The 23,714-nt window shown below is 42.2% G+C and overlaps 1 protein-coding gene across 35 annotated transcripts in view; it reads right to left on the bottom strand.

Moving 5' to 3' along the window:
* Positions 1-23,714, bottom strand: part of Adgrl2 (adhesion G protein-coupled receptor L2) — a 614,876-nt gene that overhangs the window by 172,995 nt on the left and 418,167 nt on the right. For 7 of the 35 annotated variants that reach the window (XM_041651273.1, XM_041651329.1, XM_041651346.1 and 4 more), the window contains exon 1: positions 7,066-7,465. The exons of 1 other annotated variant lie outside the window; for it this stretch is intronic. The gene's annotated coding sequence lies outside the window, so the exon portion shown is untranslated. Of the gene's footprint in view, positions 1-7,065; positions 7,478-23,714 lie in introns of those variants that run through there. 27 more of the 35 variants (XM_041651282.1, XM_041651301.1, XM_041651364.1 and 24 more) reach the window with 10 other exon arrangements.

Below are 23,714 nucleotides of genomic sequence, written 5' to 3'. Positions count from 1 at the left end.
TTGTTCTGACAAGATCACATTGGTTTGATTTCATGCTGTGTCTCACCAACTTCTGCCATCCTTCGCAGCCAATAATTAGCAGTTCACTTTTATGTCCTTTTCTTTTTTTCTACGTTCAATTAAGAAAATCAAGATGTATTCTAAAATAAAGACTTGGTCACGTATTTTAGGGTACTTCTCCCACCTATTTTTCAAGCCTGCATTTCTCATTTTATAAAGTACTGCATTCACCTCTTTAAAAAGGCGTCTAGAGGTTTGGAGTTTTCGTCTCCCCGATCACACACCCAGCTGTAGGAAATGAATTGCAGCAGCAGAATTCAGAGACTGAGGTGCAATATTGTATCTGTCTTTAATGTTTATAAGATGGTCCTTGCAGGTTGGGAGAGGAAGACATCAATGGCAGGACACACTGGGACCGGTTCTCGTCCCACGCTTTCTTGTTCGGCACCGATTAATGCTTTCCTCTGCAGAGGGAGACATTACATCCGGGCAAAGACAGACCTAAATTTTACCCTCAGGCAGAAATCTGATTTAAACATCTCTATTTAAAGTGGCATTTGTCCTCCTCCTTTCAACTGGTTTCCCTAGAAATTCTAGGAAGTTGACTTCATGACCTAAAAACAGCCCGGTGGCTTCTGAGCAGCGCTGGTGACTATTCATGCACTCGGGCAAAGCTGAGTGCCAGAATGAATCAAGGTGCTCATAAAACAGGTGCCCGGCTATCTGCAGCAATGAAGTCTGCACCACTTTATTGCGCTAAGAATTTAAGATCGAGGATTCTGTATAAGCCTAGTGTTGGTGATAAAAAAGAAATCCTAAAATGTGGTCCTGTGGATGCCAACTGGCCGCCTTTTCTGATGGAGGACGCTTCTTCAGATTCCTCAAATCATGTGCAGCACTCCATGACACTGATTCGAACTGTCAATTGATCAAAGATTCTAGAAAAGCAACCTCTATAGCAAATAACACCACCACCCAAGAGTACATTTTCCTGTGCGTTACCTAACAACTGCCATTAAAAAAAAAATGGAAAGAGAAAAGAAAAAGGATGCATAATAATAATAATAACAATAAATCACCCAGTAGGCAAACACACACATATTACAAGAGGAGCCAACGCCCTCACACTGCAAAGCATGGGGACTTTTGATATTATTAAGCAATTTTGACAACACTGGCAAGTTTCTACTAAACAAGGTAATCTAATTTCTGTTGCTTTTCAATCTAAATTGATTTTCTTTTCTTTTAGCTGTTCTGGTAATTGAACAAATTTATACAAGTGTGATGGGATTTTACTTACCACCACACAATGCATAAAATCCTCTATGAAGACAAACAGTATACTTTCATAGAGCTGTATTTTTGTTGTAATTAAACAAATTGTATCTGGATTTGCTTTGTGCTTTCCAGACATTTCCACAGTGTCTGTCGTGACTGCACTTTATTTGAAAGTAGGAGCTTGGCTCCTACTTCTTCTTCCCAGGCAACATTTGCCTGTCAAACATAAGAAGTTTGCTGTGGGTGGGGGGCATGGCTGGAAAGAATAATAAACTTTCCAAAACTTACTGAACTGAAATTTATTTTAGAAGAATCCAAACTATTACTTGCTTTTAGTCTATATCAGACCATAGACCTAAAATATTGATTTTTTAAAAGGTATTTTTAGTTGATTGGACCTTCCTATTCTTATGGCCCATGACTTGCCTAAAAATAACGACTTACATTAAAATTACTAGGAATTTTTCTAGTTTATAACACACGCTAAGGAAACCTATACAACAGACTCAAGTACCTACCTGAAGTCTGATTGGTGCTAAAGACTCTTTGTTTGTGACCACACCACTCAGTATACTAAGTGTTATAATTCACTGTATTTAATTTCAATAATTAACCATCCACCTGTATATTCAACAAATCATTTTCTTAAGCTGCTTCTTAAAGCCTTTTTTAAGAAGAGAAGAAAAAAAGGTCACTTCTTTACCCCATCTTGGAGAACAGCTCACACAACAGAAGGTTTTAGAAAGTAGTCCATCTATTTTTTCTGATAAGATCGCTCTAATTATAGTAATCTAATGATTAAGTACGTCTTCAACCTTTAATCAAGAATTATTTGCAGAAGTGAGTATTTGGGTAGACCTCAAGAGCCAGTGTTATGTAACAGAGAGGCTAACCAACCTATGATTTTCCCTCTGGCTTTCAAGTAGAAATGTTTTAATCTTTGTTCAAAACAGTTCCAAAACAGTTATGGATTCAGGCAATGTGAACCTGTAAGCATGAGAGCTGAACTGACCAAGATATCTGGAAGGATCCAAGTCCATTTTACACCCAGTTACAAACTTGCTATTTTTAGTAGTTTATCAAAACCTTCCATTTAAATAGGCATGCTTGTACATAACCTTCCTCCATCACATGTACCCGATTTCTAGCACATATCGCCCTGAAAATGACCTGTGTTTTTGTTTTACAAGGATCTCCTCTGCTGAAAAGCAGGCAGGTGTCAAATGAGCCCCTTGCCCTTGGAGACTTCAAAGCAGACACAAGGAATCAAGATGCCAAAGTGCAAACCTCTTGCAGGGAAAGTTCTAAGAATAGCCAGGATGCTCAATTCTCCCTTCTCAAAACTGTATCTGATTTTCAAGCAAAACCTGCCTAACCTGAGCTCTAGTTGTCAACACTTAGGCAAGTGGTAAAGGTTTTTGTTAAAACGAAAACGGAGCGTATACGTGGGTACAAGTGTGTTAAGTCCACACACTGCAATAAATCTCTAATGCTGTCTCTAGTGCATACTACAACTGTTAATAAACCATCGTTTAAATAATTTTTCACAAACATTAGGTCAAATAAATATTTTTATAGAAAACAGAGCAGTAACGTTTTATGACTTGGGTTTGCAGATCGCCTCTTACTCTGACCTACACATCCCTGTCAGTTTTCTCATACCCCATATGACTTAAGGACACGAAAACACACCCTAAAATTTTTAAGAAAGCACACAGAGCCCCAGTTCTGATCAAGCAAAGCCCTGACCCTGAGTAAACTTGGCTTTAAAGCTCTGCATTCTCTGCATGTTTTCAGAAACACCGAGAAGCCCGGGCTTTCAGCTGATTGTGGAAACCGCAGCAGTAAAAACACCAGAGTGCTCATCTGAAATTAGGACTCGCAGGACTGTGTGTGAGATCTCGGCGTTTATATTCCTTTTCATGACCTTCGGAAGTTACGCTGGTGGCTTTGATGTTACTCCACTAATAAAACAGAGCGAAAAGCCTGGAAAAGAGAAGTTATTTATTGGAAATTCTCATGTCAAAACTTGAAGTAATTGGTTTGTTCTAGCCCACATGATTCAATATTCTGAATTCCCTAACTACCTGCTCCCAGGGCTATCTGCATTTCTAAATTCGCTTTCTGTTGCCAACACATAGCAGCCTGGTGATTGCAAATGGCGGCTGAAGAGCTTCAACTGCACATTAATTTTTCTCTAAGTGGCCCAATTTTGTCATCTAAAATCTAAGAAATCCTAGTTTCACTGCCTTTTACACCTTTAGAGATTTGTTAAACTCAGGATCATATAAAATGAAGAATGATATTTTCAAGGCAATTTCTGGATGATCACTAATAGCGCTCAAGATGGTGTGTCTTCTCGAGAACACTTAGCACTCAAAGCAAAGGCGTTAACCACAACTGGAGCACAGCAGTCACAATTACAATCAATTACACCCCCACCCCAATACTACAGTATTTCTTTGGCTAGTGAACCAAGCGGATAAACAGCTATCATAAAATGATTGGAGAGTGATGCTCTCCATTGGGAAGGCACTAAAGCTCATCTTGATCTGAAAACAATTACCATCCCACTAAACAAAAGGCTAAAATATTTAGGCAATTAATGGTGGGTGTTTTCCCCCCTCAAATGGTTATATTAGAATTCATTTCCACTATTAAAATAGAAGCTAGGAGTCCAAGGAAAGAATGTCAGTTCGTGGTCAAAAGCAAACATCACAGGTAAACCAAAAAGAAAAGAGGGAAGAGAGAGAGAGAGAGGAGCTTACAATTTTCAACCATTCTGTTTATCTTTAAAAATCAGTTTTGAAAAACTGAAGTGAAATAAATACAAGTAATTTTTCTCAGAAGAAAAAGAGTTCTCTCTTGACCTCTCTGCCCTCCACAAATGCCCTATAGATGAGTTTCTTATTTCTTTATTCACTCAAGTTCTGGGTTGCTAAAAGAAATTCAGACAACATAGTGCTCTATAGACGGGGAAAAACTGAACCAAGCAAACTGGGCATTTTTCTTGAAAAACATCTTTAATCTAAACAAAAGAGTGTCTAGTGTTTGACAAAAATTTGAAGATAAAAACAAAAACGGTATCTAAACAAAATTACATCTATTGAAATAAAAGTCATAAAATGTCTTTGTCACTTGGAAACCTTTTCCAAGCTGATACTTCTATCAAAAGTTGTGCTAATAAAGCTCACATGGGCTTTTGATTTTCAACAAAGTCTACTTCCTTTTATTCCTATTAATTTAGCAAATATATAAAAAAGTTTCCGATGTGTAGTAATGAGCGTCTTATCACAAAATAGTTACTGTTGTGTAGACTAATTGGAAGCCCTTCTAATTGTAATAACAGAGCAAAGTGTGTCTTGGAAAAGCTTTAGCTTAGACAGTAAGTAAGGCTTTCTCAGAATGTTTCACTATGGGCACCCCAAAAGAAACACCAACAAAGACTCCTAAAACAAAAGGTCACCGCTTTCCTAAGAACAAACCATTTATCAATAGAAAATAATTGTCTTGCCATCTGCAAGCGCTCCAGAGCAAGAGACAATGTTTCTTAGCCCACATAATTACAGAACAGGGAAAGTTCGACAGCCGGGCTTGGATGCTCCTTCCAGCCTGCACCCTTTACAATTCCCAGTGCCCTTTGGGCCTCGGCTTGGACGCAAAAGGAAGACAGGCGGCAGTTTTCTCAATTGAGCTGAAGCTAAGAAACCTTTGATATGCTAATCGTCCCCTTCAAACGGTAAGAATTCACACTTGCATTAATTCAAACAATTTGTGCAGCATGTGAAATGGCACCTCTTTTAGAGCGCCGCAACAAAAGGAACTCAGCAGCAGAGCATGCGTTCCTTGGGATTCCATCACGCACCAGTTTGCTGGACGGTGCGGGGGCGGAAGGGAGACAAAGTTCGAAAACACACCTGAACTTAAGCAGATTTTCTTAGGAGCCTCGAAGGATAGCTAGTAAGCATCAAAGCACACTATAATTACAACTACCTCTGGCTCCAGACAATTCTATCCTACCTGGATGCTGTCACGGTCACACCCCAAAACTTCTGTGTTTCTGTGGAGGAATTAGTGCTTCTTTAGGGTCTGTTTCATAAGGTTTACCCCACCATAGACCTGACTTAGCAAGCAAACTCACAATAGGCAATCATTGACCAAACGGGCGTGCCTTTCTTCAAGGTTGGAACTAGAAGTAGGCAGCGTCAACTCGGAAGCAGGCTCAAGACTTAGGCTGCAGAGGGAGAAATGAATGAACCAGCTACTGGGGAAACGACGCCTCAGGAAAAGGGGAACACACAGGGAAACTCAGGCCCGGGAAAATGTAGAAGAAAAAGCAGCGGCGGGGAGGCGGGGGCGCTCCTCAGAAACCTGGCCTTTGTAAGGGCAACCATTTGGTTGCCGCTGAGGCTCAGGCGCGCCCAGGCTGCCTGGAGAAGCTGCTAAGCAGCCTGACACCTTTCATAAAGCAGGAGGGAAACATTTCCTCCGTCTGAATGTGAGACAACACAGTTTGTATCTGGAGGAACGAAATGGAGGGGCCCGGAGAGGGGGAAAGAGAGGAAAGGAGGGAGGGGGAGGAGTCCCCACAAGCCAGGGAAGGGCTCTCTCTGATGGGCAGCGCAGGACGTTGCTTTTAAAGGACAGGCTGGACCAAGAGCTATAAACACCCAGGAAGACGCACGTGCCTCGGCCTCTGCTCAGAGACAGCCCCGCACTCGCTAAAGCCTCCAGCGATTTCTTCTAATTCAAACGCTGCAGTTCAGCGAAGAGAGGAAAAAAAACTTTGCTGGTCCCAACTGCAGGAGTCCTGCACACTCAGAGACGCCTCCTCGCTGTGGGTAGCCCTTGTCCCTGTGGTGTGGCGGAAGGTCTTGAATCCAGAAGCCCACGCCCGCGATCCCAAGGGTCTCCCTCCCCTCGCGCTCCTCCCACGACTCCTTCTCCCTGCTGCTTCCAACCGGGGGCTTGCACACGAGCCAGTAGGCTCCCCACCCCAAAGGCAGCCCGGGAGCCCACGCCCCTTAACTTCTCCTGCAGGCCCAGCGCGGCCCGCTGCTGCCCTCTCACTGCCGGTCCGGGAGCTTCTCTGCCCTGGCCCCGGCACGCCGAGTCCCCGGGCCCCGCCACCCTCCCTCCCCGTCGCCGTGCTCCCCTGGCCCCGGCAGCAGGCGCCCCTAATCGCTGGCAGCCTCAAAAACAGCGAGGCCACATCTGGCTGTGCTTTTCTCTCATCCTATCGCCTCTCCGCACCACCTGACCAACGACAAGAAACGACAGCCCGCAACAACTCATCCAAACCCTCCCCCATGGTCCCCTTCCCCGGGACTCGCTCCCAGGGCCAACCCACGGACGAGTCCCTGCGGTGCCTGAGGCCCAACACCTGGGGCGGGACAGCCCGGGCCAAAACGCACTTCACAGTCCCTCTCCACAGCCCCGTTGCGTAAAGAACCAAGGGCACCTTCTGGTCCCCAAGCTTTTTAAGAAATGCCCCCTAAAATGCACGATTAGGTTGGAGCTGCCTCGTAAACCCGCACCCCCGCCTTCTAGGTCCCCAGCAGCCAGCCTGATTCCCGAGAGCGTGACAATAGCCGCTCGCGGCCCGGCGAGCGGGCTGCACCGCACAGAGTTCTGCGGATCGATGTCGGCGGGAAGGGCTGCGCACGAGTGGCCAGCGCGTGTCTGACCCCCGCGACACTGCCACCTCCGGAGGTGTCAGCCCCATCAGAAGGCGCCCAGCAAACAGGTCTCCGAAGTCGGGCACAGAGGCACATTGTTGGCGCTTACCTCGGTATGCGCCCAGGAGGAGGGTCAGTCTGGTGCGGGGAGCCGTGCAGGGACACGGGCGCCTGAGAGGAGACGCGGCGACCGGCAAGGGGTGATCCTGCTGGCCGAGCGCGCGCGGGGAGGAGGCGGCCGCGGCTGGCGGGCCGGACACGGCGCCGCGCGGCTCCTCGGCTCGGCTTGTCCTCGGGCTCGAGTCTCCACCGCCGTCAGCCGCCGAGTCCAGCCAAGCAGCCCAGCGGCCCGGGCGGCTGCCGGGGGATTAAGTCAACATCTTCCCGCAGTTTCCCACACGCCGCTCCGCGACACAGGGGCTTTGCCCGCACACGCGCGCGCCTACAGCCGCACGCTCCCTTCGGAGCAAAAAAAAAAAAAATCAAAATTCAAAACCAAAAGCTGCGGGGATGAGAGAGCGAGGCTGGCGGAGGTGTGCCGACTCGGGAGTCTCCTGGCAGCGGCGGGAGGTGGGGGGGGACGGGCGCGGGGGAGCGAGGCCAAGTCCCTCAGTCTGTCCGGAGAAGCCCGGAGCGCACGGGGAGAGCCGGCAGGACCTGCATCGGGAGCACGCGCCGCCCCTGCGGCCTGGGGCACGACTCTGCCGCCGGCCCTTCCTCACACGTCGGGGCCCCTGGCCTGGGGGTTGGGGAAGATCTGCGGCCGCAGGAGACGAGGAACTCGGGTTCAGGGAGAGCGACGGGAGGAGCAGGGAAGAGCCGCGCCGATGCACAGCCGCGGAGGGAGGCTGGTCCCCTCAACAATCGCCAAGAATCCTCCGGTAAGCTCCCGATGGCGCTCGGGCACCTCTGCGTGCGTGTGCCTGTGAATGTGTGTGTGCGTGTGTGAGTGTGTGTGAGCGCGGAGAGAGTGAGAGCTAGAGGAGAGCAAGGAGAGCAGGGAGCGAGAGGCGGGGAGCCCGAAGTCCTGACACGGACTCAGCCAGGGCTGAACTGGAGTCACCTCCTGCCTCCTCCTCCTCCTTCTCCTCCTCCTCAGTCCCCACCCCCAGCACCCCCACCCCAGGACTGCTAATCATATAAACATATGAGCACGGACCGCGGCGCAGCATCCGTCTCTCCCTCCCGCGTTTGCCAGCTAAGGGGCTTGTGCAAACTCCTAAGACAGGCAGCTGAGTACAAAACGCGGAGCAGATAATCTAGAACTCATAGCGCCCAATGGCCATTTTCCACTCCATTGGAGCAGCAGCGGCAGCGGGGCGCCCGAGCGCAGGGCAGAAGGAGGAGGAGGAGGAGCGAAGGGGACACTCACAGGCGAGCTAGCCTTTCGAGTGGCGGTGGCGACGGGCGAGCAGCCGCCCTAAGGCTGGCCGGCCGGGGCTCGGCCCGGTGGGGCGGCCGCAGGGCTTTCCGGGAGGCGCTGGTGGCGGTGGCGGCGGGGGACGCGCGCGCACGGCCACGGAACGCGCCCCAGAGGCGCCCGCGCAGGCTCCCGCCCCTCCCCTCTCCTCCCCCTGGCTATCGGCTGGCGTTGCCCCCACCCCCAGCCAGGTCCCGGGGTTCGGTAACCAGCCTTTACCCTCTGCACCCCACCCCCAACTCTCGGCCAGCCCACAGTATGCTCTGCAGCCCGCGCGCACACACGCACTTTCCAAACATCGCTTTTATTTGGGGATCCCCGAGCAAGGGGTCCGGGAGAGCTTGGCATTCAGGCTACCGGGGGCCAGGCACTGGGGCCACTGGGGCCTGCAGCTCGAGATCCCCCTCCCTATTTTCCTCTTCCCTCCAGACCCAGGAGCTCACTCATTGCCAATACTGCGCCCGGACGCTCTGGAAGCGTCTTTTACCCACCCCTTCTCCAGGTTTTCTCTGCTCCGCGCGCCCCGAGCCGGAGGCCCCGAAACTTTTAGTTTCCGCAGCCCTCCTTTTGTGTGACTGCTCGCTGGAGAAAGGAGGTCTGTTCGCCTCGGCTGCCTCCGTCCGGCTGCGGCGCGCAGGGGACGCTCCGGGGCTAATGCGTCTTTGATACCTGAGATTTCCGGCACGCTCGTTAACGAAAGTTGCATTTTATTTTAATTGCGATGACTTTTTCTTTGTAGTTACATAGAGCTAGCTAAACTTTGACTTTATTGACCATATTTCACAAGAGCGTTCTGTTTGTTTTTGATTAAACTCACCAGGATATGCAACGGAAGGAAAGGAGACTGCAAAGCTTTGCTTGCTAGAGCAGTCATAGTCTCTTAGGTCTATCTCCCGTTTCCTTACATTGAAACCGCAGAAGCTCTTGTCCTCTCAGAACACTTCCTTGTCCCTCTCTGCTGACAATGTTAGCAAACGACAGAAACAAGCTGAAAGGACTAAAACCACAACAATATCATGCTAGGAGAAAATAAATAAAAATAAACGTTTAAAAACTGGGTAAGCGTCTTCTGCCCGGGAGGTAAATAATCAAATCTGGATTTTTTTTTTTAATCACAAGATGTCTAAGCAGAAAGCAGTAAGTTTTCCATTGTATTCATAAACTATTGAGTGAGTTAATGAATTCAGCCATTTGCCTGCGAGAAGCTGATTCTCCCAGATTTGCAACCTCTAGGAAACAGGGTGAAACTTGAGCTGTCTGCTTTCAGAAACAATATGTACTTTTTGTTACTGCGGGTGTGTTGCAGTCACCACACTTCGGAAATCATTCCAAACAATGTTATTAAAATGTCAACAGGAGATTGCTCTGAAGACTCGAATATTCTGAATATCAATTAGCATTTGCATTTTGTCTCAGAGCCAAATATTTGCAGCAGTAAAGTCATTCAAATACTGGTCAATTGCATTCTTGACTGCAGAAAATCTGAAGTTAAATGTCCATATATCCAAATCTCATTATCATTCTCAGATTCAAAAGAGATGATACCGTTGCTTCTACTGTGGGTAGGGTGCTGATAAAATGGGCAATCTAGAGTGCCTGTGCTTTATGGTACAGACACACTTCACTTGGAATTTCTCAGGTCAATCAGTTCCAATATCCTCCATGCAGAGTTAAAGCAGTCTGCAAAATATACACCTATGCAGAGCTCAGGCAAAACATGAGCGTGCTTACATTTTCCCTCTAGTCAAAAGCAGTACAAGGAGCAGGTCCTCCTAGAAAAGTTAAGTCCGCCTTCTTAAAGAAGGTGCAAAGAAAGCAGGCCAATGATTCTCAGACATCAAAGATCATTTATATCACATTCTCCTTTTAAAAAAAAATGGCTTATTTGAGAGCGTAGTACACAGTATGTCAAACTACTAGTAATTTGCATTTGCCAAAAAAAATTTAGCTCTTTCTTTTGTTCAGCTTTCAAGGTTTGCATTCATCTGGCCTGACTCACAGGAAGCCCCAGTGAGTGCACAGACCCGTCTAATCCTATTTTCTTTGGGGAAGCAAAACTTAGCCTGAAGTTTTTATTTAGTGAGCTTAGCAAGTAATCAATAGACATTTTTGCCTGAATTAAGCTGGCCATATGTTGGCTCATTTATTTAATTCTCTCAGAAAGAATCTCTGAAAGAAACCACTGTCTACATTTTATACGTCTGATACTCTTTGATGCTCAGGACATAAAGTGAGTCACTCTCCACTATGTTTCTAAGGAGACAACATCACACACACACACACACACACACACACACACACACACCTCTAAAATGAGGAAAGTTTGCCAAAAGTGAGTTAAAACTCTAGGGAAGATGAAATGACCCATAAGAACTTCCATTTTTGATACACGAGGAAGTGTATTCTCTACAGTTCAAAGGTTCAGAAAATTTTCACCCTAAGAATGTGTACTTGCTATGCCAAAACACACACACACACACACACACACACACACACACACACACACACTTGTGGTAATGCCCCTTTTCCAAGATACCTTAAATATTAAGAACTCTTTATTTCTGTATTATTTATGTATCCTAATAGTTCCACTTTCTGTATAGGTATACAAAAAAGAATTGGCAGCCCAATCAATTCAGTTTAAATGTTCAAGATTAAGCTGTTAGCCACAGACCTGACACTGAGAAGGAACAGAAGGTGAGCTCCACAGAGCCTGTCCACATCCAGAAAACATAGCTTACCTGACACTTCATGACAATTCAAAACACAACCTACAGCAATGCAGGTGTGATGGTAGCAGAAGGAGAAAAAAAATGAACGGAGTTGCTAAAGAGTGTCTACAGATGTGAACAACGTCAGGACAACTGGAATATGTTATTTGTTCCTAAAAGCCAATGGACTGGACACAGCTACTCAATTGGTATTATTATTTCAGTAATGGCAAAAGCATTGACTTCTTCATCATACTTGCTAATTGTTTTTTTTTAAATAAATTCTACAAAGGACAGAAGAAACACCCATTTCCATTTGTTTTATGTTAAATCAACATCTAACCACTCATGGTGATTTCATTCAAAGAAAACAGAAGGAACTCATTAGCTTATGTGGTTAGAGAGATTGGTGGGCTTCAAACATTTTACCATACATGTTTTCCCGACTGCAGAAACGCATGTTTTTAATTTTAGCAACTTCTAGAAAGTAGAAATTATTTCATTCAATAGGCTTATGTATTTCTGAGACTGAAATCACCTTAATTTTCAGAGTTGTTTGCCATCCATGTACCTTTGTTTACAAGGAAAACGATCAGGTATTTGTCAAAATACAGTCTGAATAGTGACAGTTTAGGTAACAAGTTAATGGAGAGACACGGGAAGGGACACAGTGGCAGAGTGCTGGGATTGGTATAAAACAGTGAATCCAGCTGGTAGCTTCTTCATTGCCCTGCTGGAGCAAACTTGAGTGTAAATAAGCCAAGTCTAAAAAAGGCCACACGAAGTTGCACTGGAGAGGAGATGCTAGGGCTTGACTGTGTTTGTAACAACATCATGGCTGTAGCAAAACAGTGAAGAGAACTGTCTCAGAAGGAAGTCGGGGACACTCATAAAGAATACATTTTAACCTGAGACGTCACAAAAGCTATGGAATAAACTGGGCATCGTGGCGCACATCTTTAATCCCAGCTCTTGGGAGGCAGAGACAGGTAGATCTTTGTGAGTTCGAGGCCACCCTGGTCTATAGAATGAGTTCCAGGACACCCAGAGCTACATAGTTGACTTACTTAGCTATCTTTTCTCAAAAACAGAACAAAAAGCAAACAAACAAAAGGTATGTAAAACTACTCCACTTTCTAGTTCAAAACTAAGAACGGAATTAGTTAGATTATAGCCTAACTTGAACTTGGTGCTCTTTTCTTGACCACTACAATTTGATGCTTGGTGGGGAAATGTCTTCCCTTCTCTAGAAAGTCCCCTGGCAGAATGTTCTAGAGCAGTCCAGTGCAGTGTGAGTCACATGTCTAACCAGAACTGGTTGGAAATTGTGCTGGCTTTGTTTTTCTTTTCTTTCTTCCTTCCTTCCTCCCTTTTTCTTTCTTTGTTTCTTTTCTCCTGTTTTGTTTCCTTTTTCTTCTTTCCTGCTTTGCCATGCATGGAGCTAAAATGAAATCAAAACTCATTTTCCATGAGACCAGAAACATATGAAAACATTTGGCAAGCCAATACGTTTTTAATTATTCTCTCAACTCTCAGTCTCAGTAAATTCTCTCCAAGAAGGCCAAACCTTACCTAAAAGGAGGCAGTACAGCCTCAAAATTTAGGAAAGTGAAAAGCATAATATAAATATGATTATGGTGTACTAGACTTAATGATATTATTCAGAATATATAATCATATGCATTTTAAGGCCATCATTTTATAATTAATACTTTTAGAAAATATCCACCCATATAAGTGGCTGTATGAGTTTTTTCTATACACTCAAATGTTTAAATATGCATAACTATCTCTAAAGGATTATAAAAATTTTATACTATTACAATTATGACACTTGAAAGCAAGCAAATTAAAAATGATATCCCTTATAATCATTGTTCCACTGAGTTTCTCATAAGTCAAAGTCTTTCTTTTCCATAGATTGTTCCCATAACTCTTGCTAATCTCTGCACCATGAGGATTTTCTCTAATTGGGTCTTATAGATCTTCCTCTATCAATGCTTCTGTCAAACAAAGACAGAGAAGTACGCTGCTTCTCCAGACTCTGTCCCAACTTCCCGTCATTATTTTGTTCGTGATACGTATCTGCAAGCACTTTTTCCTTGTTAACGTGTGTGTTTAGAAATGAACCTTCTCCATTTTTTTTAGTGCATGGAAACCTCACCACTGTCAACCACAAAGATGAAATTTCTTTAAAAATTGTTAAAATTAAACCAAGATAGAAAGTCTTTGCATGTGTCTCTCCTGGTAAATCATGATACATACATCACTTGAGTGCAGAACAAAAGCAAAGAGATGTTAACGGTGTCGGCAGCTCCATGCTGAACAGCAGCCTCACAGACTCCTCACAATGGGATTTTCCATGGCTCTGGGAATATGATTCTGTCTATTCTCATCGCGGCCCACTGCAGGATGACTGAAATTGCTAAAGGCTCTAAGAGTCAGAACGCAAACTCACAGACGAGCCCTGTGAGTTCTAGAAAGTCAGAAGTATCATTCTATCATTTTCTGATGTTTTCGGATTAAAACTAAGTTCTCATAGCTGTACAGCATAAGGCAGTTGTCATATACAGTCTTAATATTTAAATAAATAAATAAATAAGATGCACCTCATTTTTTAAACTACTTCATGGCTCCTCACGTTGGCTCTGCTGGTTGCTCTAACTGCATCCTTTAACTCTTACTGACATTTCTCACTGTTGTATTTCCTTATTAACACAACTAGGTTATTTTTTAACTCTATTTTTTTATTTTTTTTGAGACAGGATGTCATAGAGCCCAGGTCAGCCTCTAACTGAATATGTAGCCGAGGGTAGCCTCAAACTTCTGATCCTTCTTCCTAATTCCTACATGCAGAATTAACTGTGTGTACCTTCATGCCCAGTTTCTGCAGTGCGGGGAAAGGAACCCAAGGCTTCTTAGGTTCTCCTAGGCAGACACTCTCCTAGCTGAACTACAATGCCACCACCATTTTATTTTTAAAGATACTTATTTGTTTTATCTATTTTGGTAAAAACAAATTTGAACATGTGAGAACAAGCATAGCGATTTGCCAAGTAAAAGGCTGCAGAGATTCTTGATAATATTATATACTTTCTTGATGAGATATTAAAATGCCCCCTTCCCACAATGATTTAAATCATTCATTGAGTTTTCACCTTGCCGTAAATCTTTGCAGTTCATCGCCTTGGCCCAAGACCACACAATGACATCATCAGCACATGCTCTTGCAATACATAAAAATACGCTAAAATTGATCTAATTATTCTTTAAGACGAATATTCAATTTTGGAATCATATTAAAATCATTTGTTTCTCAAAGGATTCCTGAAATGGTGTGATAATGATGAGATTTTTGTGTGTGTAAATATTTCTAAGTATTTTGATTTTTAAAAATCACAAAATATTTTTTGCTTTAGGTTAAAAATAAATCACTATTATAATCCGTGCGGCCACAGTACATTAAAGAGACACTGCGGCACTGTTGCCTGGATAACTATTCTTGGGACACTTTTGTGTGTTTCTCTGAATTATCTACCCTTTAATTCAATTGTCTTTCCTACTGAAATCCAGATCGCAACAGAATTAAAACGGATTATTAGTGTGCCAAGATTCTCCCCACCTTCACTATGGAGATATAATTATGGCAACAATTTAATTACTACTATGTCTTTAATACTTGAATTAATGGTGCAAATGGATTCATGTATTTTAAATTGTTCAGACAATATGGAATGCACTGCAAGAAAAACTAATTTCCTGTTTGTTATCTAATGGTAATTGAAGCACAATGATTCATTATGATGCTGAGTTACTGTTGTAGTTGAGGTGACAAGCCTTGAGGATAAAGGTGATAGATATAGTGAGAAAAAAAAAGCTTTTTAAAAATAAAATCAGAGAGAGGCTGAACACAAACACCAACTATAAAATGTAAATGGACAAGGAATCCGTGATTGAGACTTATTCTTAAATAATATGAATCCCAAGGAGACTCCTTGGGATGCTTTGGTTTGTTTCTCTATGTGTAGTCATACAGTAAATAAATCTTTATGTAGTCAAATAAAGAATTCGCAAAATACCTGAAATAATGAATTTTGACATTCCCATGCCATTATTGAATGCGTACTTTCTCTCTAATTCCCTATTGTAAAATGATTTTAAAGTTTATGCCTATAAGTACACATATACACATATGAATACCAAGTTATTTTATGAAGGTACAGATTCAAGATCACAAGGATAGCATATGCTTATGTACAGAAAGAAATTATGTAATGTCAAAAATAGATACTGAATTAAATATTTAGAGAATTATCTCTACTTGAATAAATTTATAGGTTTTCAAAAATCATCTATAAAATATTTACTCTTACAACAGAAGCAAGTTTATCTTTAAATTTCCCAGTTAATGAAAGAAATGTTTAGATACTCTATAGTGAGATTATTAACATCTACAAAACTGAAACAGATGCGTGTCTTAATATACCATTAAATTTATGATATACATAGAACCCTTACATAAGGCTGACGGAAGGCTGGTGACTCTAATTTGCACTAGATTTATAATAACCTGATCTGGTTTTTGTAAGTACTGGAACCCTTTAAACAAAATTAGAAAGCAGTTGTGCTTTGTGTGATTAAAGATGCAATTCCCGTCGGGGTAATGAGAAAAAGTTAGAACATGTTTCTTTCTTTATGGATGTTTCTATAATAAGCAAGACTGCCATATATTATATATTTTTGTAACTATGATTTCCTTCTTTTTGATTATAAAATAAACCAGTTGAATTTCAGTGGACTCTCAGATTGAAACTATGCCTAAATTGAGCTGAAGAATGTGCACTGAACTTCAGAAAAATCCTTAAAATTGTTCTCAGGGTTTTGGGGCCATGTTGTACAAATACTAGTTCATGATTTTCTAGAGAAAAATATTATTCTGATTTAGACTGTTCAGAAGAAAGTCCTATAGGCCTGATAAACCTGAAACATAAACAATAACGTGAATAAAACTATTCCTGAGTAATGATTGCTGGAGTCATATAAACTATAAGCAGAGAAAAGAATTCCAGCCTATGTTATCTCTTATACAAATAACATTTATAGCTCTATTTAACAGTTCACTTGGCGAATTGCAGCAATCAGTTCCTACGCCCCAAATCTAGAAGAACACTTTGTTTTAAGAAATGTGAACTCTATTTCCCTTTTTAGAAAAAAAAAAATCAGTCAGAAAATGCTCATACAAATATCAATATAAGCATATATGTCTATATGTGTGTGTATGGAAAATAAGTGCATGCAAAATATTAATTCATTAAAAGTTTATCTCTCATAAAACCTTTATTAGCCCTTGAAATCTTTGCCACTTCATATAAAATGATTTATCTTTTGAATAACAAGGTTCCATTAATCTGTTTGACAAAGGAATTTTTAAATCATTTAAATAATTTATTTGGATGAATTATTTAAATTCTGTAAAATATATATGTGAACATGTATATGTGTATATCCATATCGAAAGATTTGTGTTCTAGCATAATATCACCAAGAAATTACAGGGCAGGATTCAGATGCCCTGTCCTTGACATCACCAGGGTGACTTGGTGTAGCTGCCACCTAGGAGGTCTTTGATCACCCAGTGCTGGCACAGGGCCCCTGTTAGAGGGCCATTTGTGCTCCATTTGGCAATACCCAGTGATTTCATGTCAGAGAAACTTACACATTGTTTTCTATATTCATTTTCAATTTTGTATTTTCACAGAAATTGTAATCTGACATAGTTTTCAACACATAAGGATAATAAAGGCAATTATTGAGCCATCATAGAAAACTGTTTTCCTCGGTGTGCTGCTGTAGGCGCTACTGAGAGTGGCAAACATCCCCCCTCCCCAGAGGAAAAAGTTGTCAGAACAAACAGCTATGCCTGGAGGAGAGGTAGGAACAGACACCAGTCCACCATGTGACCAGTCGACAAAGCCAAGGGACATGAAGATTCCCTGAATATACTCAACAAGCAAGGCATGCCATTCAGAAATTTTCACTGTTCACTATTTCTTCACGGCTCCTTAAACATTTTTTCTCAACTAAATCTTGTTCTTTTTCCTCTGAAGATGTGTGTGTTTTAACTTTCACAAATGAAGCAAACAGTTAATAATCCCATGATAATTTGGCAAAGTTACAAAATTTATGACAGATTCTTATCACTTTTAACTTTAAACATTCAAGAAAGTTAGCTTTTATTTAAGTCTCTCCATTGCCAAACTCATTTTTTTTTCTTTTGCCTGCTAGGTCCCTGCTTTGGGAAACTCCGTCTGCTGGTTTGTGTTTATTATTTTTCCTGTAGGGCACTCCTCTCCCTGTTGCCCTGGTTTAGGGTGAGTTCATTTAGTTTTCATTTCCGTTTTGTAGCACACGCCTCTCAACACATTCTATGGGGTTTCACTTGCAGAGAGGTCTTAATTTTACACGTAGAATTGCATTGCGTTTTTGTGGCATTTGGTAAACCTTTCAAGTGCCTGTCTCTCACTTACGTAAAGCCCACCTGTGACACTTGTCATTTCACAGCGAGAAGACAGCAAATTGATACAATTGTAAAAGAGCCTGGACCTAACAATGTAGGGCTGTGACACTTTGGGAAACAATAGTCTAAAGAAGTCTTACGTTTTAATTCCCAAATTTTTAGATTAAGAAGAAGGAAAGAGAAAGTAGTAAAGAAACCCCTTTTTGGAATTCATTGGCCAGCACCACCTTCTTGCGGGCATCCCGGGATGATCCCCAGGAGCCCCTCCACGTCCTGGACCAGCACTCTTTCCTGAGCCCCATCCTCAGCCAGCCCACAAGTATTGCCTCTAAACTTTACATGACATAGGAAGTAGCAGGATTACGGTAACTCAGAATAGCATGATGTGTACCAACCACTGAGGTAATTTGGAAACACGTCACCTGTTCTCAGAAGCCTTCTGAAGAACAGAGGCTTCCGCAGTCCTCGGCAGCTGCAGTAGCTCATGGAATAAATGGGAGTCAAGATGCTGTCTTTGTGGATTTACCTCTGTACACTTTAGGTCAGCTTCAAGGTTACTTGGTCCAGATTTAAAACATTAGAAGTAAAATCACCTAGAAATCTTGCAAGAACATCTTTATCACCATGCATGGTAACGATACATACCATGGTTACTTATTAGCAAGTGGAAGAAAATATTTAAACAGCTTGTTTTAGTTAGTTCACTGAAATATTTTTGTGAGCTATTTGTAAATTTTCACATATTTGTGATTGCAATCAAAATCGGAATAATTTCCAAAACTTAACTTACTAAAAATGTTGTACTTAAATGTGTATATTCTCTTTAGTAGATACTATCACAACCAATTTGTTGAAGGGGTTTTCTAGTTTCTAGACCTTATTGTTTATATGCACACGTGTGTGTGTGTGTGTGTGTGTCTGTGTGTGTGTTGAGAACATGGGAAGTCACAGAACTAAGAGAGTATTTATTGGCATTTGTCACCCTGCGTTCAGCAAAGTTGAAATAGGGATGGCTGTGCTACTTGGCATAGATCAGTTATTCTCCGTTGTACCCTTCCGGTCCCAGTCACTGTTGTGACAGAGGAGAACCTCAGATACTGGGTTCAATGCATTTTTTTGTTTCTAACCCCAAACCCCAAGTTTTCTTTTAAGACAAAACATCCTTGACAAATTGTACATTCTGCTAAAGAGCATGGCACTTCCATCAGAACTCATTATGACTCACAAAGTTGTCAAAGCACAAACCTTACTTCCATGAACCAGAAATGCATTTTTAACCATTTTTTTTTGTCCTGCCAAACCAACTGGAATTTTATTAATGTTTTCTGTTTGTTTGGCAAAGAAATGTTCAAGCATGGATTTATAGCATTTACCACAAACCCTGTTGCCTCGTCCGGTTAGCAAAACATCTCCTGCCATGACTCATCCAGTTTCTGCTATTGTTTCATGTCCTCTCATGATGGCATTAAAGAAAAAAGAAGTGCATGTTGACCCATGTGTCTATTCTGTGGGAAGTCGAAGTCAGAGCAACAGGGCTGTATGGGAGCTAGGAAGGAGGTAAGGTGTTTGCTGTGCAAGCCTGAGAACCTGAGTTGATCTCACAGACCGCGTGTAAAAGCTGGCATGGCAGTATGTATTTATAGTCCCGGTGCCGGAGAGGTAGAGACGGAAGTATCCCTATAAAAACTTTAGCAAGGCCAGCCAGTTTAGCCAAATTGGCAAGCTTCACGTTCATGGAGGCACTGTCTTCAACTGTAAGGAGCAGAACAAATCGAGAGCACTGACATTGACCTTTGGCCTCTATTCACAAGTACATACACACACACAAACAAGTACACATCTATGTAAGTACACACAAGCACACATATACACATGCATGAAAATATATATGTACACATATAAACACACAAGAACTTGACTTACTCCCCACATTCTTTTTATCCTTTTCCTTTTTTCCTCCAGGGACCTTTGAGCACCTTAGCTTTAAGCTTCAGTGGACATTAATATTCTATATTCTGAACAAACATGTGAATCTCATGTTACTGCATAAGAAATGTACTGAACAGCAGTAAATGTGCTCAGAGGGTTCATGTGACATCCACACATCTGTCACTCACAGTCCATACTATGAAACTTTCGGCTTACCAACTAGCTGAAGTTCACAGTATCTGGCTCTCTCCTCTCCTGGCTGGCTGCTACCCCCACCCCCAACCCTTTAATGTCTTCTCTTAAGCTTTGTTTTCGTTCTTGGAATCTGTTCGGTTTCCCTCTGTGTTTATCAGAAGTAAATACTATTTTTCATTATTTTTGCTTCATGTCATACCACATAATTATGCCCCACCAAAGGAGGACACATGAAAGAAATTAGACACTTCCAACCACCAACAAACAGAAGCAAACAACCTTCGAAGGATTATTACAAGCTGCAGTGTTTGGTAGCCAGAGCTCAACAAATGAGTAAGGCTCATGGCGGAGACAGCTAAACACAGCATGTTTTAAGGCAAACAAGCGAAGCTTGAACTTAAAACCACAAGTAATTGATAGCATCACACATGCTTTTCAAAGGAGGGTGTTTGCTTAGGATCCAGACAATCTACAAAACCCAAATGAATGAAGAGTTGTTTTTCAACATCCCAGTTCAGAGGGTTTCCTGTCGGATGCTACTCTTGATTTTAGTTTATAGTGTCTATTTCCTCATACAGATTTCTAGTATGACTACAGATTAACACAACTTCTCATGGAATGTTACTGAACCAGGTATATATCGGGAAAGATGATCATCATGAATTATTGCAAAAATTAAAAACATCTATATGGAATATGCTCATCTTTATGAAATATGCACTCATTTTCTAAAAAGTATCTGTAAGTTACATTGTTTTATATATATGTATATATACATGTAGACCTGTTTATATATACTTATATATATGCATATATATAAATATATATATATACACACATATAATTTAGTGATCCTAAAGATTAAGCCAAAAATCTCACATATAATAAGTGTACTCTTCCCCACTGAGCCAAATCACAATGCTGGCCCACAAAATACCTCATAACACTTCAAAATAGTGGATAATATGTAATTTCTAAAAATGTGTATTTTGTTGTCCTGTTGGAAGACTGTTCTCTTAAACAGTTTTACCAACTTTCAATTATCCGGCATTTTCTTTCATTTTGTTTCAGAGTGCATGAACACCTACCGAATGTTTTGTTAAAGAATTACCCAGTAGCTTTACTGTTACAACTTTATTAGGACAATTATCCTGTTCATTTTTGGGTAGATGCCATTACTTGGAAATCATTATAGATATCTCCCTGTTTGGAAATTGATATTGGTATCTATGGCTATGTTGGCCAAGTTTAGAGTGAACTGACCAAGATTGATGGCTCATATCTGAACCCCAGGGGTCAGAAAGCTTAGGCAGGAAGATAAAGGAGTATTCAAGGCTGTCCTGGCCTACACAGTTAGTTCAAGAGAGAGATTGAGGAATCTGAACTTGGGAAATGGCTTAACGTACAAAAACTCTTACTGAGCCACTGTATTCTGAATTCATATTCTTCAAACCATTATACAACAAGGTACAGAAGAGCCCGTCAATAATTCTTGAACTTCAGCAGAGACATGGGAATTGGAAACAAGAAACTAGAAGGCCAGCCTAGTCTACAGAGAAAAGAAACTGGAGGGCTAGCGTGTCCTCCAGAGTGCTGAGAAACAGGAGACAAGGATCAAATAAAGAGGACGGTGAGAACCAACACCCACAGTTATTCTCAGCTATCCACTCATGTGCATGCGTGTGTGCGTGAGCAAGTGTGCATGCGTGCCTGCCTGCCTGCCTGCCTGTCTTTCTGTCTCTCACTTTCTTGCACAGAGCAACACACAGGCTTTAATTTTTAACTCATTAAGACCCTGCCTGAAAAGAAATATTTATTTCTTGTCATCAGACAAAGCTCTGATAAATGACACTAATAAGATGAAACTTCCATTAATTATAGTGTTTGTTTTCTAAATTTTTCAAACGTATGCCTATTAATCCAACAAACTAAAATATAAAAAGATAAAAGTCAGTTCTTAAAGTTGAATGAGTGATTTCATCAGTTGCTTAGTGTATGGTCTATGTTCATGTAGAAAAAAGGAAAAACACATTTTCCATTGTTTATTGTCCTCAACTGAATAAAATACTTCTCTTGATTCTTAACTTAAAAAAAAAAAACTGATGAGCTTACACCTAGCTGAATCCTTTTTATTCATTTCTTATTTGAGTGCTACAGTTCAGTTTAGTCAGGATTTGGTAAATAACATTTGAAATCACTTTGTTTTGCAGAAGTTTTAGAAACACGACCACTGAGTTGTTTGGTTCATCCTTTCAAAGAAACCACAGATGCTGTTTTTCATAATAAAAATGAACTGGACTATTAATCAGTTTTGCTCATTGATCTTGAGAAGGAGCTATTTAAAAAATATCTGAAAATAGTCTCATAATATAAAGTGAAGGTTCAGTTACATTTGCTTAATGTTAATTTTAGGCTTTTGTTTGTTCCTGTGTTTGCTGAAGATCATCTTACTATCTCGACCAAGCTGCCCTGGAACTTGCTCCAACTCTGGAGTGCTGGGATTAAAGGTATCTACCCTCGTTCCGTCATGCCCAGCTCTAAGATATATTCATTCTCTCGCCCCCATTTCTCTCCCCCCCCCGCCTCTCTCTCTGTGTGACCCCAAGAGCCTTGTGCACGCTGTGTGTTCTAACTGCCCAACTGATAAAATCCTTATGAGGAAGAGGATCATAGTCTCTGCGCAATCTTGGTGGAGGATAACGAACAGCCCCCTTGGAATGCTGCAGGTTTCTTCCGTCAGCTCAAGCGGCACATTTATTATTGGATAGCTGACAGAGTTGCATCATTCATGGATAACCTTCCCTTCCAGACAAAGCCATCAACCCAGGAGACAAAGATCTCAGGCCAGCTGGGTATGACTAAAATATATCATTCGTCAACAGCTGGGTTCCAAATGCAGAAACTCGATTTCAGTTAATTTTTGAAAGTCCAGTCATGATCTGTAGATATAAAATGAATTCTGGCACTATAAAATAAACAGAGCCTTCTACCTTGAATCCTAGCACTCAGGAGGCTGAGGCAGGCAGAGCTGCAAGTTCTGTGGTCAGCCTGGTTTACAGAACTAGTTCTAGGACAACTAAGGGTAAGAAAAAGAAAGACACACACACACAAAAAAAACCCTCTTTCCAAAAAACAAAAACAAACCAAAAAAAAAAAAAAGGTGCAGAGTGGGGTGCGGAGAAAGAAAAAGAAGTAGTGTCCTCACTGGCATTTTGTAGAAATAAAGTAATGGGATGGGTTTCTTGGGCTACTTGGAGACACCTCTTCATGGTGTTCCCACTGTGTGCGTCCACCGGATTTAACAGGTATGAAAGTGGGTGGACGGACAAGGGAGGAACATTAGCCAGCATCACTTAGGTATCTGTTGCTGGGCAGACATTTGAAGGTCCCTTGATATCAGGACTGGCCTTCTGCTGGCATGCCCTAGTAGCTCGCTGGTGGGTTAGGACATGCATCTGTTTTCATCTACTGGTGCCCAAGTCTAAGCGGACCAGTTATGCGTTATTAAACATGTTCTTGTTTACCCTGATTTAATCTTTCCCTCGGAAGGCAGGAGTGCTGGGATGTAAAAAGAAGAGACCAGCATGGGGCCCCTGGCTCCAGCTCTGCCTGCTCTTTCTAATCCTGCTACAGAAGTTGTTCTGGCCTGGAAGCTTGCTTCTAGATCTCAGCGAGACTGTGTGTTTCCCGTCATCACATGGAAATGTGTAGATGGTAAGTGTAAGTTCTTCCGAATAGTGAGCTAGAGTTTTGTTGTTTGTTTTTTGTTTTTAAGTGTGCTTTTCAACCTTGGCAGTAGAGTCTTTGGCAGTTGTATGGCTCAGAGGGAACCAGACGCAGAGAAAAGTCAAGCCAGGTATGTTGGGCCTGCTTGCACCTGCTTCTGCTGTACCTCGCTGCCTGGATCCAAGTCCTGTACACTGGGCTAGGATACTGTGGACATGGCAGGTGTTGGTGGGGTATCTGCTGCCCATCAGCTCTATGAA

This window comes from Microtus oregoni, unplaced genomic scaffold, assembly GCF_018167655.1.
Source record: "Microtus oregoni isolate MIOR12 unplaced genomic scaffold, Mior012 000000F_ref0000247, whole genome shotgun sequence".
NCBI lineage: Eukaryota > Metazoa > Chordata > Mammalia > Rodentia > Cricetidae > Microtus > Microtus oregoni.
This window is presented reverse-complemented; position numbering and strand designations above follow the sequence as displayed.